Here is a 14,346-nt window from a genome sequence, read left to right on the forward strand (position 1 = left end):
TATTCTTCTTCACTTCCTGTCTAGACTACTGTGTAGTGTTGGAAGGTGCTGTTAAGCAGCTACTACTCTCTGCCCTCGCCTCTGAAATGCAGCTGCCTCTGGGTTGGAGAGATACCAGCACATACCTAAGGCATATCTGAACGTCTTAAATTGCACCCATAAATAACTGTAGGCGCAAAATTTCACCTGCAATGCAGCAAGTGCAAAAGAGGGAGTCCCAGTTAAGTCTGGGATGCTAATGAGACCCATAGTTTGCAAAGCACTTTGGAATCCTTAAAGAAGTAATAAATATGAGATATTGCTACTACTAATACTCCTTAAATTACCACGGTTTACTCACTTCCATTTCCTACCTTATTTGCTGGTATGATACATGCCAATAACATAATACATGGGGTGCAATGGCGGTGGGAGGGAGACAGCACAATAATGCTTAGTAAGGAATACTCATCTTCTTCAAACAGGATGATTTTGCTGGTGGCTAAACGAAAGCATGGCAGAATTAAATCAGAATTCAGGATTAAAACAGTCAGCCAGGCTGTAAGAAAGGGGAAATTACTGTGTGCCATATTTACTAGAGCCTGGCAGTTTGCAACATGAATCCAACATGTAACAACTTCTTTCTTCAGCTCTGAACTGAAGCCATGTGTTACTTATTTGAACTGCTCAGTCATTGGCCACATGTCAGGAGCACAAATGCCTCTTAAAAGCTTGGTAAATGCATTTCAGGAGGCGATTGCTGTGCTGCTGTGGGTGGTAGTTTAACAAACAGCTACTGAGACAAAGCCAAATTCGGGCGGGGGGGGGTGGGAATTAACAGCTCAAGGTGTTTTTTTTTCCCCTTTTCCCCTTCAACAGGCCAAGGGAACGGGAGAGTAACTTCTGCTCTTGACAAATGCTGAAACCATGCACAGAGCACTTAAAATATTATCCCTTGCAGGAGCCTATCAATATCAGTTCAACACAGTAAGAGTATTTGGTGTTGGACTCTTATAGGCCCTAAAAATTCTTCACCTGGAATCAGGACTAGCGACAGCCCTTGGATAAATGTTACAAGAGGAATTTATTTAAAAAGATTGATGAATGGTGCCCATTGCCTCAGCACCCAGGCACCAGGCAGAAGAAAGAGGCAGAAAGAAAACTAGATTTACCAACGTTAAAATAGCAGCCTGCTGGAGCACTGAGTTCCAGGACTATGAAAGGTCTAGTCGAGGTGCTGCTTCCTGAGGCTGCCAAACCCCAGCTCCTGAAGACCACCCGTGTGAGCAGTTCCCAGCATCATGATGGGGCTTCTGCTGAGGACCACCTGCTACCAGTGCTGCAGAGCCAGGAACTTGCTGCAAAAGCCACCTAGCTGACCGTAGCTGCAGCAAGAGGGCACATTCAGGGAGTGGACAGCTGGGGCCTAGGCTATTTTGGCTGGCTAGATCATAGTGACCTGTGCTCCGACTAAACAAGAAGGAAGCGCAGGAGCAATGGGCGCTAGTGGGATCCATTCATAACAATTGGATTGACTCAAGGGAGAAGCTGCTCCATTCCACGCTCTATGAAGCTTCAGCTTTTTTCTAAGAATAGCCCCAAGCAGAGCACACTACAGTTATCTAGCCAAGAACAAAAAGAAAAGGAGTACTTGTGGCACCTTAGAGACTAACCAATTTATTTGAGCATAAGCTTCCGTGAGCTACAGCTCACTTCATCCGATGCCACTGTCATCCTGATCCATACAGTACCTCTGCCTGAGGCCAGGAAACCAAATGGGACTATAACATATGGGTTTAAGAGAAAAGAAGCTGTGGATCAGTGGCTTAGCCATATACTCATGAGGATACTGCATGCTAAAGTGCTCCTGTCTCCCCCATCTTCTGAACACACACACGAAACAGGATCTCATCTGCAAGAAGTCACAGGGAGACTAGAACCTGTCAGAGGGGAAGAAATACACCCGGTGAAGGCCTTCTCCATTCATTCCTACAAGGCTCCACAGGTGAGTCAACAGAGCACAACAGTCACTGCTACCAGTCCAATAAAAGGTTACCGTGGACACTTATCTCTAGTGGATAGGTGAAGGGAAACAATACCACAGACGTGTCTGAAACTGGGCTGGGAGAGAACAAGGCACCAGAGACTGAATAGACACCTAACAGACAGAGAAGCTGTCAGCATTAAATTATGGTATTTTGGGAAGGGCTTTACCACCCCTCCCATGAGGGCAGCTCCCCACGTGACAGAGTTAACAAACCTCAGGAATAATGGCCCAAATCCTCCTGGCTGGTCTTCTCCAGCTACCTGCAGCAAGGGCCCAGCTCACAGGTGATGAAACAAATCCCCCCCACAACTCCCTCATTTCCATCCAAGTGAATAGGGCGTGGGAGGCACAGGGATCTTGGAATTTTTATTATAAATCAAATTAAATATTACACACCCAACATCCCTTAGCAAACTGGAGCAAAACCCAGCCAGAGAAACACCACATTTGGTGCCTCCTCCCCCAGCCCCACAGCCACAATGCTGTTCAGATCAGTTCAGACTGGATTCAGTATTTTATATTTGTTAATTTAGCAGATAAGATGGAAATTCATCCTGGTGAGAAAAAAATCTTGACTCAGACCAATGGGCAGGAAGATCTGATCCTACACCCTGAAAGCCACACCCTCTCTCAGACTTACACGTCTCTCACATGCCCTTGCCCTTAAGTGGGCTGTTCCCGCTTTTCCCATTACTACTGACGCCTGTTGAGTAGAACCAGTCACAAGGCTAATAATCAGCTTAAGAGAATGATCCAACCAACATCCAAACTCATATGCACTACACATCCCTGCCTCAACTCACCCACCCCATCCTTCTATTCGCCACCACAAGTGAACCAAGCAAAGGCAGGCTGCAAGAATACCAGGGCAAAGCCCAGAGCATAAACAGAACGGGATTTTGAAAAAGAAAAAAAAAAATTAAGCCTGGGTATTTGCCCTTCTTTTTCCAACCTTCCCAGCAGAAAATACACGACTGCAAAATGAGAGTTACTACCCTTGTAATCAAGGGTTTATCCCTGCAGTGCCTCAAAGGGAACAGATTGCCCCAGACACTTCAGCTTCAGCCACCTCACAGCATAGACACAAAGGGTAGGCAGGTTTAGAACAACTAGCAAGCCAGTGAAACCCTCCCAGATCTGGAAAATCAGGACTTTGTAAACAGAATCTGTTTTCAGGCAGATCAAATCTCGTTAGGACTGGTCTTATGACATGCCCGGCCGCAAGCTCTGGGAAGGGGAGCAGGGGTGGGAGAAAAGGTCAGATCAGGATCCCAGTACTGCAGAGGGTAGGAAACAGAACCTAGAACACAGTAGCTTCTCTCTCCTGCCCAAGCATCAGAAAGGGAAATCGGGTTGGTTTCCCTGGTATCACAAGCAGTAACCTGCATTTCTTGGGCCAGGGTCCAAGAAACTCCCACTGAAATCAACATGGGGAGAATTGGACCTGCTGGGTTTAAGGCCAGCTCAGAGCCTCACAGGGATCAATGCATGTCTATACACAGATTACACTGGTTATATATTTGTGGTGTACCACTCCTAACTACAGTCCCTCAGCTCAGGGACAAAAGCTTCTCAACCTAGAGCAAAGCAAAACCTTCAAGTCCAAGTTTAAAGGTAAGCTAGAGAAAGAAATGCTTGTGGTGGTTTAAACTGCATATTGTAGTAAACAGGAGCACTTGGATTTTTACCTGAGGGGAAAACAAAATCCTGGCCTTTTCTGAGTCTTGGGCGGGGGGGGAGGAGGGAATCTTCTACCTCACAGCTATGCAGCAGGGGCTGAGGAATATGAAAATAGGAACCTTTCATTGCTTTAACAGCTCAACGGGGAAGGAAGGGTTCAGAAGGAAAGACCGCTGAGTCAGCATCCGTCAGCAGGCACTCCCTCAGGGTCATCAGCTGGAGAAGTAGCTGCTTCGGTCTTAACCAAATGCTTCCATATGCACCCAAGGGATTAAAGTACAGTTCTGTTCAAATGCTGCCTCTGCCATTACTCTGGCCGGTCAGGTTACACTAACGGTCTTTGAATTTGGTGGCATTCCATTTTAAACCTCTGTGGGGCTTTGGTTTCTTTCTCCTTCATCACGGGCTGAAGAGCATCACGACCTCAAATATGACACCCAGAGCCAACCAGCACAAATGCACTGCATGTCACAGGGAGAAGCAGCAAAGGCTGAAGCACAGGACTGGGAGTCAGGAGAGCCGAGTTCTAGTCTCAGCTCCATAGCAGACTCGTGTGCCCCAGGCGAGTCACTTAACCTATTTCTGTGCCTCGGTTTCTTCATCTGTGAAAATGAAGGTAACACTTCCCGACCTTACAGCAATATGGGAGGCTTCATTCACTATCGTTTGTGAAGTGTCTGACGATCCTGGAATGGAAAGAACTAAAGAAATACATATTATAGGAAGGAGGTATTTGTGGAAAAAAAATTGCTGTTTTTTAAAATAAATTAAAATCGCAACCTTCTGGAAATCAGGTACAGGCAGGCATCCTGGCACCCAGCAGCTCCCAGTGGAGTTCTTTGCCCTCTTGAAAATCAGGCCTCTTAGCCAAAAGCCTAAATATGGCCTTAAGGAGACTAACTTTAGGCTCCCATTTTTTGAAGTCTGAGCCATGATGGCTTAGCAAAATTTACTGGTCATCATGTATAACATGGTAGTGACTGGGCCGTGTTATAATACTTTTTGGGTCCTCCCTGTGCTCATAGGGCCAAACTTTTATAACTGTATTACAGTCCTGGCTGAATCGGGGCTTGATCCCATCACACGCAGGCAAATTGAACCGTGGTGAGGACATGATCTTGCCTATAACCCAGGGTGTCCTGGCCAAATAAGAGTTGCAGTGCAGGGGAGCCTTAGACTATGCCTCAGGTTAGCCTACCACCATGGTTTTCAACCTTTTTGCCATTTGCAGACCCCTAAAAAAATTTTAAGTGGAGGTGCAGACCCCTTTGGAAATCTGACAGACTGTGCGGACCCCCAGGGGTCTGTGGACCACAGGTGGAAAACCACTGGTCTACAAGACAACTGAATAACATGGTTCTGAGACAAACACTCCATGCCCCTGTGCAAACAGCACCCCGTTGGCAACAAGATGAAACATGCACAGCTTTGTTCCCAAAGCCTACTCTCCCACAAACTCTCCCGCATGCGCGCACACACTACTCTTCCCGTCGTTTCCTGTAGGATGCCAGCTGCCCTGTTCAACTCCTCCCAACGGCTAAATGAAAGAAGCCCGCTCCAAGGGTATTTCACTGGGTGTCCATTTAGCCTCTATCCTGAAGATAAACATAAATGGCTTCTGATGGTTAGTTGTTTCCCAGAACTTGCTGATTTAGTTGAACTATCCTGGCCTTCATGCACAAGTGTTCTAGATGTTAGTTTAACAGGAAGCATCTATGATAGATTCAATTTGTTTCCATTAGAGAGCATCAATTAATCTTTATTATGATCATAGAAGTGCACTACTCTCTCTCAGTCTCCTGAGCAGTGCTTTGCTCTGCACACACAGCCTTCTCAGTCGGTAGATTTTTCTCTCATGCAAAACCCATGTGCCTGGACCAAGTCATCAGACCTAGATTAAAAAAAAATAATAATCCACACCCCACAAGAAAAAGTATTAACTGAAAAGGAGACACTGTTTGTCCATTTTGATGTCTGAATGCCAGGCCTCACAACCTGGATCGGATTCACAAAGTCTACTCTCACACCAGACTCAGGGCCTGGGTCTCAGCTGGTAAACATCAGCAAAGCTCTCTTGAAGTCAAAGGATCCTATATGCCAGGGATCGGCAACCTTTGGCCCGCGATCCACCATGGTAAGCCCCCCGGTGAGCTGGGACGGTTTGTTTACCTGCCGCATCCGCAGGTTCGGCCAATCACAGCTCCCACTGGTCGCAGTTCGCTGTCCCAGGCCAATGGGGGCTGTGGCCCTTAGATTTTACAGCAAAATTGGTAACATATGGCAGTTAAATCAATGGGAATTGCATATGTATATCCAAAAGCAGAATTTGGCCCCATAAATAAAATAGTTCCCACCAGCCTATATGATGGAGCAAACTTTCATTCAGTCACATCAGAGAAGCCCACCATGTGAGATCTCTTGGTTCCATCCAGGCAGACAATTGTTGGCCCCTTCCCATTTCACTTTAGTTTACAAATCAGTACAAATTGCAGCCGGAGTATCTACGACACCCAAAGTCAGGTTTGGCAATAGGATGGTGGTATCCATACACATTAACATGCCAGAGTTTGGCAGGATGAATTTAGGCCTGGAACAACAACCCAACTGGCCTTCTGAGCAGGTGCTGGGTTTAGGGCAACCTGTCATTTCTCAACTATGGCTGCTAACACTGAGAATCTTTTCATATCGAAATACTCTACATTTCCTGAGCAAAGTGGGACCAGTGGGAAGGGATTAGCTGCTACAATGTAAAATTTAAGTGCAGTTCTCCAGTGAAAATTAAGAGGATGCTTTGGTTCTTGGCGGCCCTGGATTCTGCAGGCCCTCTTCACGCAGAAATCACTTTCACGTGCTAATGCCACTAAAATGCTGGGTTTACCCCCAATTCATATAGTAATTGTTAAAAGCCCTCAATGTACAAGAGATGAGCCCCAAGCAATTCTTCCACAATGGAGCCAAAGCCACCAGTGAAAGAAGATCTCCCACAGCCATGGGTCAAGGAGGATGCTCTTCAGCTTCCAGACAGACAGCAGAACAAGGAGATGAAAGAGCATTGTGGGGTCTCAGCTTCAACAGTGACCAACAGGGTATTGCTGACCTGTATTTTGCCAGGGTTAGCAGAAGCCCCAGCAAGCAGTTTCAAATTAAACAGTGCTATCACCAGGATGCCTAATTCCCTGCAAGATTTATAACACTGAATCATCCACGTTTGCATTTATATAATTAAAAGTAGTTAGTTTTGCCACATTTAAAACAACAAATCATTCATTTGACAGTAATGAGGCTGAAGAGACATTTATTTATCTTTCTGGCCAGACAGACCAATTAAAATTTTATGTCTGAAAATGCTCATTTTAAACTGTACATCGGAGGATCTCCTGTATTGTACAAGTAGCTTTAACAGGGATGTAATAAATATGCACCTATAGCTTGATTAGCATTTATTTTTAATGTATCCATTCTTGCCTCTGAAAAATCTGGGAAATGCAAAGAAGAAAGCTTGCATCCTGAAATGTGTATCCAGAAAACAAGTCTGAAGAATACCAACAGAAGCTTCCTGGCGCTATTCTAGGCCCATCTCTCATATTCTGGCAACTGAAAAGGGATGTAGGGCAGCAGCAGAATGTAAAAAGTAAGGGCCTCAGACCCATTAACTGACAGCAGAGGACACAAAGAGAGAAAATGGCCTGGCAGTAGTGCTGAGTGTTCCAGAGAGGTGAGAAAGAAAGGTCCTGAAAGCAGACACAGACCATTATGGACAGCCAAAGGACAGATGGCCTGACAAAAGGCAGACAAACAGAATTTATTTATTTATTTCTAAAATAAAAGGGCACATATCCATAGCTCTACCTGCCATCACTGATGATCATACACAGATCATAACAGAGCCTCCAACTCAGCCTCACCCCCTCCTTAATGACACCCAGTGGGAACCAAGCAATCACAAACTAACCAATACCCCATTCAGCCACACACCCTCTCCTATTTTCTCTACCCTCCCTTCCTCTCCAAGAGCTCAACAAAGTCTGCTTATTTTGAACCAGCTGGGAGTAAATTCCATAGTCAAGCGGCCCCCATGAGAGCACCTCATGGAGAACATGCAGACCGCTCTCTTGTATATGGAGGGAGTTCTAGCTTGAATGTCTCTGTGGATTATAGCTGGGGCACTGTGGCACATGGAGAGAGGTGGTCATTCAGGTAGGGAGAGTTCCAGGCCATTTAGGCTTTTCAGATCAAAACCAACATCTTAAGCCCTAGCCAGAAGTCAAATGGCAAAGCAGTGCAGATCAGTGAGTGCTGTGTCATGCTCTTGCTAAGACATTCCCCTCATCCAGATGGTTTCACCTGCCAAGGAGATTTAAGATGCAACGTCACTGCGGTGTCTAATCGTGAAATGACAAAAGTATGGACAAGGGTAGTGAGATCTGAATCTGAAGGGAAGAGCCCAAAGCTTTCCAGCCAAGTGCAGGTGGAAGTGTGCCACGCTGGCCACAACTGTTACTTTATTGTTCAGCAGCAGCTGTCTGTCTAACTAGACACACAAATTATGAACCTTGGCAATACCCAGCAGGCACACACCATCAGTCATGGGGGGTCAATGTAATTTCTGCTGTATCTCTGCATTCTCCCAGCCTCACAGCATCACATCCATTGTATCTGGATCGATCTACTGACAGCTCACTCTCAGCCATGCTCCCGTCTTCAGATGACACTAGGTAAAGGACCCCACTGCTTCTCCTGAACCAGTCAAGATACGGACAAAGCTGAGTTTCATCAGCATACTGAAAGCACTACAGATTATGCCTCTTCTTGCACAGAAAACAAGAGAGGCGAGACACCCCAAACAAGAGAGTCCTAAGGATCTAAGAGCAATTTCCCCAACACAGCCCTCTGGGACCCTTCAGCTATGGGCATCATAGAAATACAAGCCATATATTATCATCCAGTATGTCCATTTTATCCAACTGCATAGACATTACTAATGGAAAAGACCTTTTAGGTCACCTAGTCCTAACCCCCTGCATCACCCCCAGTAATAATAATGCTACTAGTAACATACCTATCTGTATATGTATATAACTACCTTATATCTTCAACAGTGTGGAACAAGTATTGACTAATCTTCACAACCACCCCCTTTCCACCATGAGGTAAGTAAATATAACTATCCTCATTCTCCAGAGAGAGACAGCCAGCCAGCCAGCCACACACAGACATTAGGGGTGAAAAATCACCCCTGCATCCAAGGACTACATATCACTTTAATCCCATTTCAGCCCTCAAATGGGACATAAGTGATGCATATTCCTTATTTGGAGACTGGGCAGAGCTGATTGTCACTGCAAGCAAATTGCTCAAGACCAAAATCGAGGCAGAGCTCAGTTCGTCAGACCGCACACACAGTTCAGTATATTATCTAGTGCTCTGTCCAGTCTATTTTTGAAATGGCACAGTAGTGGGGCTTTGGACAACTGAAATCTCACTGTCAGGAAAAGGTTCCTGATATTCAGCCTAAATGCTCTTTTTCCTTTGTTTCCTCCCATTATCCATAGTCCAACCATCTCAAACTCCATTAAATAATTCCTCTCCATCCTCTGTGTTTATTACCCGTCAGGTATTTGTAGACCGAATCATAGAAATGAAGGGCGGAAGGGACCTGGACAAGTCATCAAGTGCAGGCCGCAGACTGAGAAAGGACCAAGTAAACCTAGACCATCCTTGATATCCAACCTGTTGTTAAAAACCTCTGGTGATGAGGGATTCTACAACCCCTGTGGGGGTAGGGAGAAATGGGGGGCGAGCTTATTTCAGAGCTTTATTACCTTCTAGTTAGAAATATGATCACATCCCCCCACGCTCCCTTTAGTTGGTATTCAGCTCTTTTAATCTTTCCTCAAATCAAACCAGCCAGCACACTAACCATTTCTCCCTCTTCTCTGAGCTCTTTCCAGTTTGTTTACATCTTGCGTCACTTCCACACCTATTCCGATCTTTTATTCTTTCAGTTCCTCTTCAACTAACTGCACACCTTAGAAAGCTTTGGATTTGAACCCACTCTCATTGAAATCAAAGGCAAAATTCCCTAGTAACCTCACTGGAAGTACGGTTTGGCTTTCATCTACATTGTTTCTACTATTGCTAGCTAGGGTTACTGTTAAAATTCATTGTGTTTCTCCAACCTCTCTATCTCTTTCAGTATGCCGGTGATTTTTTCTCTGGTAAGCATTTTTGTTTTTCTTTATTGCACCTAGCTTTTCCCTGATGTATTGTGTTGCGATGTTTAGATCACATATTTTCCCCACCAAGTCAATTTTAGTGTTTTAATATTCGTCCCTTTTTCTCATCTCAGCTAAAGGCAGCTTCCATGATATGCATCTAGCCTACTAAAGTGACTGCTGTTAGCAGCAACATCCACGCACATTAACATGCATGCAACATGCAATGACCTGTCTGGAATCATGGGTTTTGTTTTTCGAAGTAAACCGTTCTGATTTTTGAGATACCATATATAATCACATGGTGGTCTCTTCACCAAGAGGGGTTGCTGTTTCTAGCCTAGTTATCCCCATCTTGTTAATGGGTTAAAGAGGTGGGAATTAGGTTCTCTCCATTCTGGCCTCTGACACATTGGATGAGAAAACTACCAATTAATATAGCCATAATTTTGGTCACCATTGTATTACAAGTCTCAGAAACTTCCTCTATAATAAACTGATGTTGTACGTGCCAGTAATCACCCTCCCTGCATGGATCATGGGTCTTTTCTTGGGAGGTGGAATTTTAACATACCAGTACAGCAAACTCCTTTTCTCTCTCCCCAGGTGGAAATAAATGTGTGAATTTTTTCTGCTCTCCCCCACTTTTTTGATCTAGACTTTTGGAACACTTTGTAGCCCTGTGTTCAGAATTCAGGCCTCTTCTCCATAATGAGACATGCTTCTTCAATTTTCTCCTGTTATAGTCATGTGCCAGCTGTTTCAATGCCAGAATTTTGTTTCCATTAGTCTCTTTCTCTTACTAGTTTTCTCCATTTTAGTCATTCGTTGGAGATTTTGTAGACAAGACCTAGGCTAGCTGGAAGGAAAAACAGAAGGCCAGTTCTCCTCAAGCTTACAACCATGCAGCCCATTGCCTTCAAAAGGGTAGTGCAGGTTTGGAGGAGAGCCAAATTGGATTAATAACTGCAAAGATTATACGTCAGATATAGATAGGCCTGAACCAAATACATGGATCTGAACACACTGAGACATGGGGGAAGTTTGGTTACAGATCTGATCATCACAAAGGGGAAGGAGAAAGAGACAGAGAAAACAGATGTTGGAAGGCTGCCATCATGGCTTTAGTGAAGGAACTTGTTTGCACCATAAATGTACACTGATAAATCCTGCACATTAGAGCACCATTTGCTGGAATCCAAAGCACCTCACTCCGTTCTGTTCATGTAGGAGGTGCGTGATATTCACAGAACATGCCCTCCCTTGAAGGAGGAACTCAGGCTTCCCTATACAGGCCTTGCTGTATTCTGCACAGTGGTGCTCAACATCTGGAGCTCTAAACTACACCACCATTTGGGTGCACAATTATGAAACATGATCAAAGACAATTAAATAAACATTCCTGCGCAAGCATAATTTTTCCCTCTTAAAGGCTGGCTTTGTTTTAAAGCTCAGCCTTGCGAGCACTGCCATTCAATGCAAGTAGCCATTCTGTTCGTGGAACCACAGCAGTTAAGAGAAAGACGGACTGGTTTATCTATTCCAGGAGTTCCCAGGCTTTTCCGTACTGGACCCATACATTTCACAGATTTTAGAGGCCAGAAGGGACCGCTCTGATTCTATAGAAGTCCTTGCCACAATGCATTTGGCAGGAGTTCTGCCACGGATTTCAATAAAGCCAGGATTGTACCCCTAGTCTGACCATTGAGCACCATGTGAAGGGCAGAGTGACCCCAACCCCCTGACACTGGGGAAGAGAGGAAGGAGAGGAGGTCATGACCCCCAAAGTTGAGAACATCCATCCTGCCAGAGTGGGGAAGGCCATCAGTGCACAATTATTCCCTACAGTACACTTTCTAGTGTTTTGCCCAATCTATGAGACTTTTTTTTCTTTAAATGTCTCAACCAAGGGAGCTCCCACCACTGCCTGTGGAGACGACTCACCAGCCAAAATGCATCTGCTAGGAAGTTTCTGCTGATACAAAATTCTGGCCCTGATTTGGTCATCCTAGCCCCAGTTTTATACAGGGGTAACTCCACTGATTTCACAGGAATCATGCCAGCATAAACCTGCAGTGGGGCAGCGGTGAACCAGAACCAGACCCACTGTGTACATTCCCCTTTTCTTAATTTCATCTTGTTAGTCCTAGTCATATGCTTTGGCATCGTCCTAAACAAATCCTCTCTCCTCACTGTTTGCAATCTTCAGCAACGCATAAATTAACATACAGTCAGATTAAAGGATAGATCAGGTGGTTGTATCAGAAAACAGACTTTTCCGTTACTACAAAAGGCACTGTAAGAATGGAATAAACTTAAGAAAATTATCCCAACTCAATGGGTAAAATGAGCCTCTGTTCTTTGTTGTTGCCACCCAGAAAAGTGGCCTGGCCCAAGTCCCGATTGCTCTGATGAAACAGGCCATCAAAGGAGAATACATTCCATGAGTACAGCCCCAGTGCCAGTGATCCTACAGCTTCAACATTTCCATTTTGTTGAAGTCAGACAATGAACAATCATGGCAAATTAATATTTTGAACCTAATCACACACCACAAAAGGGTATGGAGATATTCATGGAAAAACTTGTTGGAAAGAGTAACCCATTACCCCATCTTCAGTTAATCCTCCCACAGCCCTAGTGATGTCAGCGGTGGAGGGGTAGAAGCAGGGGCCACATTTGGCCCAATCCATCTTTAAAAAAAAAACACTGTATAAGCATGGGTCACTCTTCAGAAATAAAAGCAAACCCTTCCCTCCCTTTTAAAGCAGAGAGATTTCGTAGGCTAAGAGAGAATTTCATCTGCTTAACTGCAGGGTGCAATAACATCACTTTGCCCAAATTATACATGAGGAGAAAGGTAATTGGCACCGAGCAGTATATGTTGTGACTGTTCTATCATTCTTCAAAACTGGCTACAAAAGGCTGAAATGCAAAAGAGAGTAAACAATGGCACAAAATCAACTGACAACCCCCTCCTCAAAATCCTTCCCATCTGGCACTGGTTTGAGCCATCCAAGCAGCAGTTCAATTTAAATGATGTATCTGGGGAGGGAGATATGGCTGAATTCAAGAAGAAACTGACACAAGCTAATTGACCCTTAGTGAGAATAAAATAAATAAAGTTTTTACTTTAAGTGTTCACAAGTCTTCCCTCATTGAGGCATTTCACACAGTTTTACGTTTTTTAACTCTGCTAATATAAACAGTCTACACAAGGCTTCTCCTTTAACCAGAGATTTAGAAACAGCGAAATATGGAATTTCTATATAACAAAAAATTATTATAGGGTCATGGGAGCTGTTCCATATAATCTTCCATCTATATAATCTGGATTTTCTTTAAATGGAAACACATTAACAATGAATAGTTTAAAATTGCAAGCGCAAGAGTTTTTTGCCATCAACAAAAATAATCCAAGTTACAGATTATTATAATGATGGTACTATGAACAAAATTAAGGAGTTCTCTGACAGAATTCCAGGATATCCAAGAACAATTAATAGAGCAATTATGAGGCCCTGTATTAAAAATCATGTTTTTAACAGTCAGAATAAAACCATACACAAAACACAGATTATTCATGTGCAATTATTCACACACACAGCCATCCACCCCTCCTTTCACTACACCGGAGCCATTTGTACTGTCGTTAGACTAGAAGATGCCAACTTTTCCATTATAAATCCAGCTGTAATAAAAATAAGCTCAGTGCCTGAAATTTGGCATTCAGTGGTCTCAACTCAGGAATTTTTTTTTATTATTGCATTTTATCTGTAAAATTTAGAAATAGAGCAGTCTGCCTTAAGGGACCTGATCCTGCAAAACACTTACTCACAATTGTTATGTCCACAAGTAGTCCATTGAATTAAATGGAATTACACATAGGCATAAAGTCACTTGCAAAAGTATTTGCAGGATCAGGGCCTACATTACCAGAATGTAAAAAATAAGGTACACTTTATTTATTTACTTCCAAAAATAAATCAATAATCTCATTTACCCTTTAAGATCCTGATCCTGCAAAACACTTGCACTTGTGTTTAACCCTATGCATGCAAGTAGCCCCCCTGAACTCAAAAGGAATACTCATGCCCATAAACTTAAGAACATGAATTAAGTGTTTGCAGGATCCGGGTCTCAACTGTTAATTTCATGGGAAAGTTATCACTTTAAAAAAAAAAAAAAAAATGAAGGTGACCATTCCGTTTTAATGCATAGCACTTGCTCACTATCGACTTCACATCCAGAATTTCCCAGTGATTTTATTTCTGTCAAGAGTCCACAGAATTGGTGCCTATCAGCAGATGGTGAGAGCATGCAAACACAACAGACCGTAACAGCTCTTTGGATTATCCTGTCAATAGTCCACAGATTAAAGAAAGCCATAAGTAGACATTGATATTGGTTCCACACCAGACAGCA

The 14,346-nt window shown here is 43.9% G+C and overlaps 1 protein-coding gene across 3 annotated transcripts in view; it reads right to left on the reverse strand.

Moving 5' to 3' along the window:
- The window catches only part of SRGAP3 (SLIT-ROBO Rho GTPase activating protein 3), a 269,776-nt gene that overhangs the window by 207,283 nt on the left and 48,147 nt on the right, over nucleotides 1-14,346 (reverse strand). The gene's annotated exons all lie outside the window — the stretch shown is intronic.

The sequence above is a fragment of the Chelonia mydas genome, chromosome 7 (assembly GCF_015237465.2).
Source record: "Chelonia mydas isolate rCheMyd1 chromosome 7, rCheMyd1.pri.v2, whole genome shotgun sequence".
NCBI lineage: Eukaryota > Metazoa > Chordata > Testudines > Cheloniidae > Chelonia > Chelonia mydas.